The sequence below is a fragment of the Centropristis striata genome, chromosome 1, assembly GCF_030273125.1.
Source record: "Centropristis striata isolate RG_2023a ecotype Rhode Island chromosome 1, C.striata_1.0, whole genome shotgun sequence".
In the NCBI taxonomy this organism is placed as follows: domain Eukaryota; kingdom Metazoa; phylum Chordata; class Actinopteri; order Perciformes; family Serranidae; genus Centropristis; species Centropristis striata.
In genome coordinates this window covers 8904543-8917921 of record NC_081517.1, presented here as the reverse complement: position 1 = coordinate 8917921, position 13379 = coordinate 8904543, and positions in this window count along the sequence as shown.

The window sequence follows — 13379 nt, the reverse complement described above, 5'->3', positions numbered from 1 at the left end:
TTTTGACTTAGTTTCTGCATAAAAATGGATTTTGATCACATTTCTAGCAAGAAATATATGTTTTATTTTCTAAATATTCACTCAGTGAATGTACATAATCACTTTGTATGTTGGAATAGCCATGGGATATGACTGTCATTAACTTGCATTGTATCGAAATCCGTATCAGTTTCACGGAAATTTGAGTGATTCCGTGGCTATTCCACGGATTTTGAGTTAAGCAAATCCGTGGCTATTTCACGGATTTCTGTGAGACCATGTTGCAGCAGACGTTTTGCTTGGACGCAATCGATATTGGCCTATCACAAATATAACACATGCTCTGCTTTTTCCCCATTTTACACTAAATGGGACCATCATTTACTTAATGAACACCATGCTGTAATAAAGAAGACTTGAAGTCAAAGACTGTGACTGTTAACTCATTAATAGAATGTTTCCAGTGGTAATAAATCAAGTGAGAAGTAGGGTCATATTCCTACTGACTTACATACAAACAAACTTCTTGGAGTCGCCCCCTGCTGGCCAATAGAAATAATGCAGGTTTAAGGCATTTCCACATTTGCCTCTCTGTTCAGGCCTAGAGGTTGTAGGGTTGTCAAAAGTATCGATACTCAAAAAAGTATCGATACTAAAACGTTGTATCCGGATACAATTGACACAGTGTCAGTATACATAAGCATAGAGTTAATAAGTTTACATAAATGTTGGAGACTGAAAAGTGTTATTTTCTCTCAAAGTCCCAGAATGAAGCAGAGAAAAGTCGACCTGCAACAGCAACACACACAGCCAAAATTATTGTTCTAATTGTTGTTGTTTATTGTATTTATTTATTTTTTGCACCACCTCAGACCTGAAGCTTGTTATCATAGTTGTCATAGTTTCTTTTTGCACAACTGTTTTTTATTATAAATATTTAACCTGTGGTTCTGTTAATTTTTACATGTTGCATTTTTCTTGTTAATAAAAATATTTCTGTTAAATTTTAGGGTCTTTGTTTTTATCCTTGTGGTATCATAATGGTATTGAGTATCGAATATTTTCCTGAGTATCTGTATTGAGTTGAAAATTTTAGCATCGTGACAACCCTAAGAGGTTGTTTGAATTAGAGTTTAGGGACTCCAGCCCACTTAGTGTTAGTAATGCACCTCTAACCATCAATAAACAAGACAAGAAGAAGACAAGAGTGAGGCGCCCCTCTTTTGTCCAAAATGTTTCTATATTGGCATAAAATCAAACCTGGTCCACACTGACAAAACCAGAAATCAGCGCCTCTCTACTGATCTGGCTCTAGTTTTGTTTTTAGGCAATTTTGGCCATTTTGGTTTGCTAATTTAAAACCTCAGTAGAAGCTTCAAATGTATAAAAATGACATTTTATACAGCTCTAGTAAATGCCCACAATGTTTTCCACTGGCTATATTTTGAAAATCTAACAATAATTATACAGCTAACACACACTGATCCTTATGTTCTCCCTTTTGCAATTTTCAAGAAGTAATTTCATCCGGAGGTATGTGTGTCAGAAAATGGAACACAGCTGAAGGTGAAATATCACTTTAAGCATCAAAGCCAGTGAATGAATGGTATGCTGTGTGGGCATGTCAAACAGAGGATAACAGCATGCTGCCAGGGCCGGCTCCTAAGCGTATTTGCTCCTCTGACCTGTTCCTAATGTGTCGGCTCAGACGTGGCAGATAAGGAGGGAAAGAGATTTTTTATTGCTTCCTGAAAGCAGTGGATGGTGAAATTGAACTTGTGCGAGTTATCCAAAAAGCGCTTCAGCTGTTCAGGCAGAACAGCCCGGCCAAATGAGTATCAATCACACTGATCCTCATGAGGAGGCATTTGCACACAATGACTAGGTTGCGTTTTCAACACATCAAGACTTTTATTACAGAAGCTTCAAGTAACTGATTTATGTAATACAGTTGATAAAAAAGGTTGACATAAAAGGTTATATTTGAAGATTATTCTAAAGCTAATCAACGTGTGTGGCGTGTGTTTAAAGTATTATTAGTAGCATTATACACATACGTAAAACTCCAGAATATGATGATCCATAAAATCATAGCAGCACATAATGTACCAGTGCTGAATCCAAAGTTATGCACCAGCAAGTGTGCCTAAAATATCAGCTAATACTGGCCCGCCATATGGACTTCTATTGTAAATTATGTTACCCATATTGCACAGAAAGTATATTAAAAAATACATCTGGACAATAATAAAAAAGTAGCACTTTCTATGAAGTCCATGTCTATATGCATTATAAACAAAATGTATTATAACCTAATTATAACACTGTATTATTATAGTTTTATAATAGTTTTATTATTATAGTAGGCACTAATGCAGATTAATAATTCTTTATAACAATTATCTTAATGAGTAAATCATTATAAAATACTTTCTATGATTATTGTTATAAGGGATTATGAATATGTATTACTGCTTATAACTTACAGTGCTATGACTAGGTTGTGTTTCTAATGCATTAAAGACATGAGATTCACAGAAAGTGTTACCAACACTCATGAAATGTGGTAACACTTTCTTCTTCTGTATAACCTCTTCAATATAACTCCTCAGCATAGTTTTTTTCTATTCATTCAGCTTTGGCACTGTGGAAACAAGTCCTATAATGAAAAATTTATGAAATTAAAAAATGGAAAAACCCAGAATTTTTTTTTATGGCACTGTGTAAAATGTTGGTGACATTCTCATGTCAACAAACGTAATATCATACGATATATATATATGACCTGGATCATTTTTGCTGAGCTCGACAAGTTGATATAGTAATCATTGTGACAGAGTTGTGATGAAATGCCATGGGGCATCCTGGTGATTTGCTGCTAGAGCCCGCACCACTAAGGCTGGGTCCTTATTGCAGCGACCCAGGTTTGAGTCTAGCCCGGTGCCTTTTGCTACATGTCTTCCCCTCTCTCTCCGCTTTCTGCTTTGTCTCCATCACTATTGGACTAAAGCATGAAAAATGCCTAAAAAAAACCTTAAAAAGTGATGATATGCCAATGCTGTTTCTTCTGTCCCCAAGTGGACAAAAACTTCAGTCATTGCAGGTTTAATCTTTGCTATTTTTTAATTCAACTTTTTTTTCAATTCAACTTTATTTATAGAGCATATGCACAAGGCAGACTCAATGTGCTTCACAATGTATATACATAATTAAAGTTAAAAAAACAAAACAGAACGCAGAAAAACAAACAAACAATTAAAAAAAAATCAATTACAAATTAATTGAAGAGTGCAGGTAGACAAGCTATGCCATATTCACCACATATACACTTACTTACTCACACATGCGCACTCACTCCCACAACCACACACGCACGCACACAGATCAACCGATTGCTGTTGAAAAAAGATTTTAATCTGTTTTTAAAAATGGCTACTGATGTGGCATGTTTAACTGTGTCAGGCAGGGTGTTCCATTTTCGTGGGGCATAAACACTAAAAGCTGCTTCTCCTTCTTTGGATCTGGTGTGAGGGATGAGTAAGTTGCCACTGCCTGTTGACCGAAGTGTTCTTGCTGGGGTGTAAGTGATGAACATATGCAAAAGCATAATGATTGTTGCTTGTATTCTACAGACTAAACTAAATAGCAAAGAAGCATACAGGTTTCTTTCCTAGAAGACAACCTGCAGTGACAACTTCTCCATTGAAATAATTGTTCTCATGCACCCTGGTGAAAAAAAGGTATAGGAGTGTTTTCCAGGTGGCTCATGGAGTGCACACAGATCGTATGCATTTAATGTCTGCAAGACGTTTAAAGTCACAAAAACAGTTAATGTAGCAGCAGACGAGACAAGAGATCTGCTTAAAAGCTTGGTCTTGAAAACAATAAATGATTCTTATAGTATTTCAAGTTTTTTCATTATCAGAACTCACAGAACTACCATACTTTCAATTGCATTGCATGAGGTTTCTCTTACTAATTGTCAGCCTCATGATTGCAGCTCACACAGTGAAGTAACTACAGACCATTTAAAGACACAGTTGGCTCTGCAGGAGAGAAGAACAGCGATTCCTTTTTAACTGGGACGATGCTAATTTGCATATGGTTTCAGGAATATTATAGTGTCCGTTGGATAGGGATTGCTGTCAATATTTTAACGAAGGGGGGTATTGCCTGTAGCAAAGGCAAACAAGATATAGAAATATATTTTTAAACACATTTTAGCCACCAGTTTCAATAAGATTGCTTTGGGGGGGTCCCAAAGACAAATGTACCCTGGGCCCTAAAGGGATCAGACTGGCCCTGTTAGGTATGGTCACCTCTCTGAATTCTACTGAATTTCAGTTTGTTACTTCCTTTGTGCAAACTGACTCCTCAATAACAGTTACTGAGCGCGTCATTTACAGAAATCTGGTTTAAAGAAACAAATATGTTTCAGAAGTGTTTCCTAGCAATGAGTGTGAACCACAACTTGCTTTATCCTCAGCTGCATGTTTCATTCTTTCGCTAAAAACTGTGACTGTGAGGCTCTCAGCTGCAACAATTGTCATATCAGCAGATCAGTGCAACTTTCAAGGCCACTGACGATCACGGCGACATTCATCACACGACAGAGAGCAAAGGCCTGAGTGGGAGTTCGCTACCTTTATTTTTACCAGTTCAAGCTCAGGATGAAAGAAAATCATTCACCAACTTCCCAGCAACCCAACGAAGCATTCCTAACATCCATCAGCGCTCATGTGAAGAGAAAGGAGTGTGAGTCCGAGCATCCTTGTGGGTGTGCGTGAGTCAACACTTTCATAAGATATGTAAATTAGCATTTTTGACTCAACAATTTAGAAAAAAGTGTAGACCGAAATGGAAATCCAATGGTGTCTCTCTTAAGTTATGGCCCTAATAAAGAGGATAAGGAAGGTCATTGAGCTGGATTACCCCCAAGGTGGTCATTGACATCACTACAAAACCTCTTTGACCACCAAGTCTGGACAGGCCCCATAAAGAACAGGGACTGAATTGATGTGTGAAATGCTTTCACACCACAATAAACGTAATCCTTCTCTGTAAGGAATTATGAGACGGCAGATGAGAGAAAGGAGAGACCATATTTTATCTTTAAAGGGATGGTTCAGGATTCTGGACATTAAGTTGCCAGTAGTGTAGTGGATGAAAAGCTATTAGCTTACTTTCCGAGCTCCACCGTCAGAGTTCTGGCCGGCAGAATGGGTGACCTTTTAGTGTAGCACGTAGTTTTGTGGAGTAAAACCTTGTAGTTTGGTGACCCTGCCAGCTTGCTGAAACTATCTATTCTACAATCAGAACCGGCCAAAGCTCTGACACCGGAGCTCAGAAAGTAAGGTAATAGCTTTGCATCCACTAAACTTCTGGCAAGGATTTCATACACATTAATATCCAAAATCCTGAACTTTCCCTTCAACAGCAACAGGATTAAAAAGTTAATTTAAAGGATATATTAGGGGTGGGCAATATGGCCCTAAAAGAATATCAAGATATTTCAGGCTATTTTTGCGATAACGATATTCTTGAACGAAATACTTAAAAAGATATAGAAAAAATGTTTTTTTTTTAGTCTGTATAAATAAATAAAAATCTAAAATGTAGTGTGAAGTGCAAATCTCAACAGTTGCCAAATAAATAAAAAAAATGTATGAGAAAATAATAAAAATAACCATTTAGGGGTTCCGGGGGCATATTTTAATGACATTTTGTAAAGGAGAATAAAGGTTATTGTATGTTTTATTTAAGGTATCTTATTTTGACAGTCTTCTTGTAAGTTCTATGGTGGATTCTGTTAACACACTGTGCTCTTATTTTGAAAGCTGCATGTGTTTAGCGACAGAGAGTAAGTAGCTTTATGCGATTAAAACAACTTCAATTGTTAGCTAATATTAACCTTACGCCACTACATCAAGAAGTAGGAATGTTGCCAATATCATGATATGCATTTTTTTTAACCATGAAAAAAATATACCGATATTATCGCGAACGATACGATATGGCACACCCCTAGGATATATCCTTATTTATAATGATTTAGCAAACACACAGGATGAACAGCTAGTGGACCGTGAGGAGACATTGACAGAATTTGCCAAAAGTGTAATGGATTACAATGTCTTACTCCACCTTTGACACACAGTCTACAAAGTCCACCATTTAAAAGAACAATGTTGTGAAATCAAGTGGATTAACGCAATCAGTGGATTGACTATCAGAGGCTGAGTAAATCTGACCATATCTCTGTGTGGAATTCACCTTCAGTGAACTTCGACACTCAAATTAGCACTGTACACCCAAAGCAAACTGTGCTTACAGTGCTGACCTTTGAGGTAACGGAGTGAGACAATCTAGAATTGAGGATGCTGCCGTTACTTCAGCTGGGTTGCGTCATTCACTTCCTTGCAACAGTAACACTTCTCTGTTGGAGTTCTTCATTGAGGAGACATGGTTTTTACACAGCTGTAAAAGTAAAAGTACTTATTTTTATATGTCTTATAAGTGAATAAACGCATTGTCATCTTCTGGATGGAAACAGATGCATGGATGTCAGAAAATAATAAGGATGTGTTGAGTCAATAGATTGCCAGCTATAGTATAGTATAGTAGCATTGTGGGCAGTCCTTACATTACCAACTTTCTTGCACATCCTTTTTCACTGTTATTGTGACCCGGTCAATAGTCTGGAACTGCCTGTAAAAAGCTGCATGTTTTGAAACACTGGTATCCTGGATAACAAAATAATCCTCCAAAAATAATTAAATTGCAAAAGCATCAACACTAAACATGGCTTAATATCTACACACATAACAGACTTAGATGCATAAGTTCATAGTGTTGTCCTTCATACCATTTGATATGCAAGGATGCTTCAAGGATGCTTTAAAAATTAAAGTCATCAGTTTCATTAGCTGTTTGGATTAAACGCAACAGCCCCAGCAGCCTCCCACCACCACCCCTCCTCTTCTCTTTCAGACCACTCCTCCTGCTGCACAGACACACACATTCTCCACCCACACAGCAAAAAAAGATGGTGCTCTACAGTCAGCGTGCGTCTCAACTTCCTTCCTCTCAGAGACAGTCATGATGCCACAACAACACGCGGGAAATCAAACGCAGCTGGTTGGGAAGCCAAGATGGAGAGCAGACAGGACGGCTACAGATGTTCCTGATTCTTGACCTTCAAGAGACCCTGTGCTTTGTTTTTATCAGTGTAGATGTGAAACTTACTCCATCACTGAAGGCCTTAAAAAGGCACAAGTCAATGAGAAACCACCAGTCTTTAATGTTTACTACTACATATTTCTCTTCTAGTAACACTGCAGCTATACTAACCCCACAGTTGATTGTGTTAAACCTTAAAAATAAGATTTACTGCTAAACAGACTCCTGTGTAGTCTGAGGGTTACCATTACATCATAAACCATGTGCGTGGATTCCAGTGGCCTAACTCAAACAGCAGAGGGCTTTAAAATTGTCTCTGGTGAAGAGGCACTCATACTGTTGTATATTCTGACAGATGAGTGTTACATTTATGACACCCACTGTTTACCACGTGTCACATGTCAGCCATCATATAAAAAGTGAAAAGGTGATGTAAAACAGGATTAAAGCAGTTATAAAACAATGTTTCATTCAGATTTTGTGTCTTTTAGTGTCTGAACCCTACAGAGAGGCTGGAGCAGCATCAACAGGTGTGTGCCTAAGCGCTTCAAAACACACAATATGACATGCAAATGATGGAAATTAACTCACACAAACGCGTGGTATATGAACGCCCAGGCTCTGGGTCTCTCCAGCACGTTGTACAGGTAGTTTTGGAGCCGCCGGTAGCGCACGTTTCTCCGGCCGCTCTGCGCGCTGTATATGAGCGGCTTCCCCAGCAGGCTGAGCCGGGCTCCCTGCTTCCCCCTCAGGGTCTCGGACCCGGCAGCACCTGCTGCGGTGGAGGCTGACAGCAAACCGTCTCCCGCGTTGTTCATCATCCTTCGTCCGGATTCCACATCTTTCGAGCCGTAGCCTTCGGTACGGTGCCCCGGCGACGTCCTCATCCAGAGCCCGGTGCCGCCTTCGTCTCCGCTGTGGTTCCGGGGCATGGCATCACCAAAGCGGGCATCAAGTGCACCGATGTCTTTTCAAGCATGCGTGTCCTGCGCCGGGAGCAGTGCCCTGGACCGACAACACATTACACGTGCGAGACGCAGTCTATAACAGGCGCTGTGAGTGAAACCGTTGCCAGAGCAAGGCGCACTGTTTACCGTCACACTTTGACCGCCCTCTTTCCTCGTGCATCAACCTCTTCTCGAGCCATTTACACAACCGCAGCCGCGCGTAAAGGTATCCACGCGCCTGTCCTGTGCACGCTGCTGTCCAATGTGACAAAATAACAACTGATAGACACAGTGTGTGTCCAGAGGAGCTGCGGGGGATATATTTTTAGCCTTAAATTTAAGCCCAGGCTTTCTTCCCCAGTGCGCTTTACCGCCTGTTGCTTCAGTACAAAGCTGCGCGTCCACGCCAGATGCGCATCTGTGCTGCTGGTCGTGCCCGCGAGCGACTTTATCTTGAACCTCGTGTCACAGTAAACAGTTTAAATTTACCTCCACATTATTTCAGAATAAATCTTTGAGCTTCCAGGAGTGTTTTTTTTTAGGAGGCTGCGTTGCGCCAAGGCAGCACAAATGCAAATGAGCAACCTTCGCTTCTTGTGTAATTTCATTTCCCGAAAAAGTTCCAAATTACAGCCGTTTTTGAAAAGCCTATCAGGTAACATGGATTCTGATGATTTTTCCACTTGGTCGGCTGGAAAAGTAGCTAACCACCAAGGACGGCTCACTGAACATCTGCAGAAAATATTATGCTCTAACCAAATGAAGGTTTTATAAATTGAGTGTTTTATGTCAATATGGTTTTAACAAACGTTCTTAGATTTATATGGGAGTGTAATTTGCATAAAGAATACACTGTCATAGGTTTGTTTTTTTTCACATATCATGCCTTGCTGATCTATTAATATTATAAATCGTGCAGCTCTCAGAGTAAACTGGGTTGCTGGTCAACAAATTGATTAAATTGAATATACTGCCTCCTTTGTGTCCGTGTAGCCTAAAGTGAAAGCGGTGTGTCAGTTATGCCTCGGCATGGACTTCCCCTTCTCAGGCGCACAGTACACACTCTCTTCTACACTTCTGTTTCACGTTCCTGAGGATCCTGCTAAAGCTTTTTCAGCAGCAGCCTGACTGGATGCATTGAAGGGCCGACCACATGCGTGAAGAAAACTCTTCCACAGTGAAGTTACAAGCGGACACTCAGTATTTATGTGTGGCTGACAGCCTTATCTGCAGATACTCAGTGTGTACAGCACGGAAGTGTGTGTTCTCACATTTAATCTATAGGGGCTGAGAGTGTGGAGGGCTTCAGCAGCCTCACAGTACTGACTGATCTGTCTTCCAACAAAACTACGCCATCTACTGGAGGCTGCACGGACAGACAGCCTTTGTACAAAGTCTCACGGGTTTTCTCTCCTTTGCCCTCAGTTCTAATTCCTCCAGTTTGCTCCTGACGTGTATGCAGGGGTGGAAGAAATATTTAGATCACTTACTTAATTAAAAGTTGTAATTTCAAAGTAGTTATGAAGCTAAGGCTATCTCCCTTTCAACATTTTTAGCCAGAAAGTTAATTCTACAATCTTGGAAATCTGAAAGGGCTCCTACATTTGAAATGTGGTTGAGAGAGCTGGGAAATGTATTACACTTGGAGAAAATCAGGTACATAATATCTACTAAAGAGGATATCTTTTTTTAAAATATGGCAACCTTTTCTTGATTTAATGTCTAAAAACTGAATTAGTGTTATTCTGTTGCTGTGCCATTTATGTTATACCCTTGTTTGGGTATTGTTTGTTTTGTTTGTCTAATGTCAAAAACTCTGTCAAAAAAAAAAAACAACGTATTGTTCTGTGTAGCTCCACCAACTATCTCTAATTTGTATATATAATTTGTTTATATTTTTCTGTTATGAAAACAATAAAAATAAATACACACAAAAAAGTTCTAATTTCACACTTTGAAATGAATCCGCTACAAGTAAAAGTCCTGCATTTAAACTTACTGAAGTAAAAGTACAAAAGTATCAGCATCAACATGTACTTGAAGTATGTAAAAGTTATTCAGTAGTCAACAGATAAACTAATCAGATACACTTCTGAGAAATACCTAAATACTTTACTTATGGCCCATACAGCACAAGGGCCCAAAGTATCAGTGCCTACATTGGTCATCAATGAAAAAAAGCAAGTTAAAGACACAAACCATACATAACATGTACCAATAGACTGTAAAAAAAAATAATGTACCAATATAATAAAAATGATGACAAAGAGATACAATTGACCACAAATTGACCAAAACAACCACACAGAGATGCAAAACAGGTGCAAAGAGACACAGGAACCCCAAACAGACTCACAACAATTAAGAAAAGAGACAAAAACAACCACAGACAAGAGTCAAAAAATATAACAACAGAAATAAAACAACCTCAAAATGACTAGAGACACAAAGCAACCACAAATAAACTTAAAATGGCAATAAAGACACAAAAAGCAATCACAAAGAAATTTAAAATGACTACAAAGAGACACAAGACAACTACAAAGAGAAGGAAAAATACGACATCAAGGGTGTAAACAACCACAGATTTAAAAAATAGCTACAAAAATATCAAAATTATTAAAAAGGGACAGAAACTGACATTCAATTACTACAAAGAGACACAAATCAACTGCAAAGGAACACAAAATGACCTCAGAGACAAAATTACCACAGAGAAATGCGTAACAACTATTAAGGAATACAAAAGAACAATGAAAAGGAAGATAAACAAATGTAATCTAGCTGTGTACCTTGCTCATATGTAGGAGAGGTTGTGAGCCATAACTCGCCCATGATTTTACCACAGTGGTGGAATATAACTAGGTTCATTTACTCAAGTATTGTACTGTAAGGACCGTCTGACAGCTTTAGATACTTTTTCATCCACTTCCTGTCCAGTGTAAAGCATGGACCTCCAGATGTGTTGATTTTTAATGTGCGCTATAAATCAAAGGATGTTGGTGTGCCTTAACTCATAATAACCCACAGTGACATGAGTGTAACAAACACTTTAGTGACTTCTCCAAAAATGTGGCTGTGACTGAAAACAGAAATTTAGTATATATATACACAAGTTTAAACCCATTTAACAATTCTAATCCATTAATAGGGTGTCCATTATTGCATTTAACCCTATTAGGGTTTGTTATTTATTTTTATTTATTATTGATTTATTGTTATTTTGTTACTTAAAAACAAATCTGAAAAATAATTTGTTGTTAAACAGCACTATTAATGTCACAATTTTAATATATGTTGTGGAGATCCAAAGAAAAAGGCAAATTTGTGTTTCTGTAAGCAGAAAAGGTGTCGAGTTTATTTATATTAAAATAAGCAATATCATAAAAAATAAATACCATAAACACCCAATGTGACATATATGTTACATCACAGATCTTTGACACTTAGGGGTAGAATAAAAAAAAAAAAAACATAAGAAATGTGTTCTATGTGGTTAACTTGGTATATCCCTCATAATTTTCCTTCAACGATAACTGGGTCTGGGTTCTTATGGGTTAACGTGTGGAGACATTTTTCCTACTTCTTAAACTATAAATCAACTCTTTTAAAATCCTCTTGGATCAGCCTCAAAACAGGCTGCTCTCATGAGAAGTTGACTATTTAGAGATTCACAGAACAGCCATGTTCTAAACATGTAATGATCTTATAGAATATGATGCATTGCTATAGATTAAACCACACAACAGTATATAAAGGAGTCCAAATGAGCTTGACCTTAAACATCTGCAGCAGTAATAGTAATCCAAAAACATCATACATAATAGTTAAATACTGACAGGGGAAAGTACCTATTTATAGAATAAACAACATGTAATAAACAATCTGTGGCTAAAACATATAGTTGAATGAAGACCTCTATGAAAGTGTCTTTCAAAACTGAATATTAGAGGAATCATGAAAAGCAGACTTTATGGTACAAGTTTTGTATAGGATTGCATTACTCCACAAGTGTACATTATTGGGTGCCACAGGAATGAGTTCTTAAACCAGGTAGTAAGATAGAACGTTAGATCCCTGGTTCTAACCTCTCAAACCCAATGAGGATTTAGGATGGATTGGTGTTTTTTTGTTTTTTTTATTAATTTAGACAAAACACAACGGTAACACTTTACAATAACCATCATTTATAAACGGTAAACAGATAGTTCATTAATGTTTAATCATCATTTATAAACTGTTTATAGACCATTTAGAATGGTAAATACATAATTTATTAATGTTTAACTAACTTAATCATGTATAAATGGCAAATAGATGTATATTTATTTATAAACATGTCTATTAATGTACGTTTATAGTTACTTTACCATTAACAAACAATTAAATTATAGTTAATTGTTTATAAATAGTTTTAGTTGCACCCATTTTAATATTTTTAACTCCATATTAAGTATGTTAATGATTTTGAAATGATTCATACACCTTTAATACATTGGTTGAAAACATTTAACGATTAAATATGTAAAGCACTTTGTAAATGGTTAATAATTGGTTTATAAACCATCTATAAACATTATTTAGTTGGTTATTGTAAAGTGTTACCAACACAACACCTATACACCTATACAGTATCTAGTTTGTTTTTAGTTCACATGTTGCCTTAGAAGTTGCCTGCATTATAAGTGCTTGTTTTATGTGAAATTTAGTGGGGATAAAAGCTAAAAAAAGACAATATTTTTAATCTAATGAACATTGAATGAAATTCTTTCCGGAGAGGAGTGAGAAGGATCTATGTCAGTAAGCTGAAAATGTAAATGTTTCCTGCCAGCTTTACAACTGTACATCCAAAACATGACATGTATTTTAAAAGAATGTTTTAGAGTACATGTCATGTTTTGGATGTACAGTTGACCAATGGACAAACACAGCAAAAAAACAAAAAAAACAACATCAAAATCACAAAACCAACCCGAATAAATAAATAAAACCACAATAATAAACAAGAACCTTAACACATCAAAACTAAACAAGACGCAAACAAACATCAAACATAATAACCACATAAAGCATACAGTATATCAGTAAACTTGATAACCTAAGAGAAAATAATAAAGGGTTAAGTTAAATGCCAGCCTTCCACTTCAATAAACCTTTCCCACCTTACCAAATACCGTCCAACATCACCATTCCTATTAGCAATATAACCTTCCAAAACAAAATAACGTTTAATAAGCGTCCTAACTTGATTAATATTCAAAGAATCTGCATTGA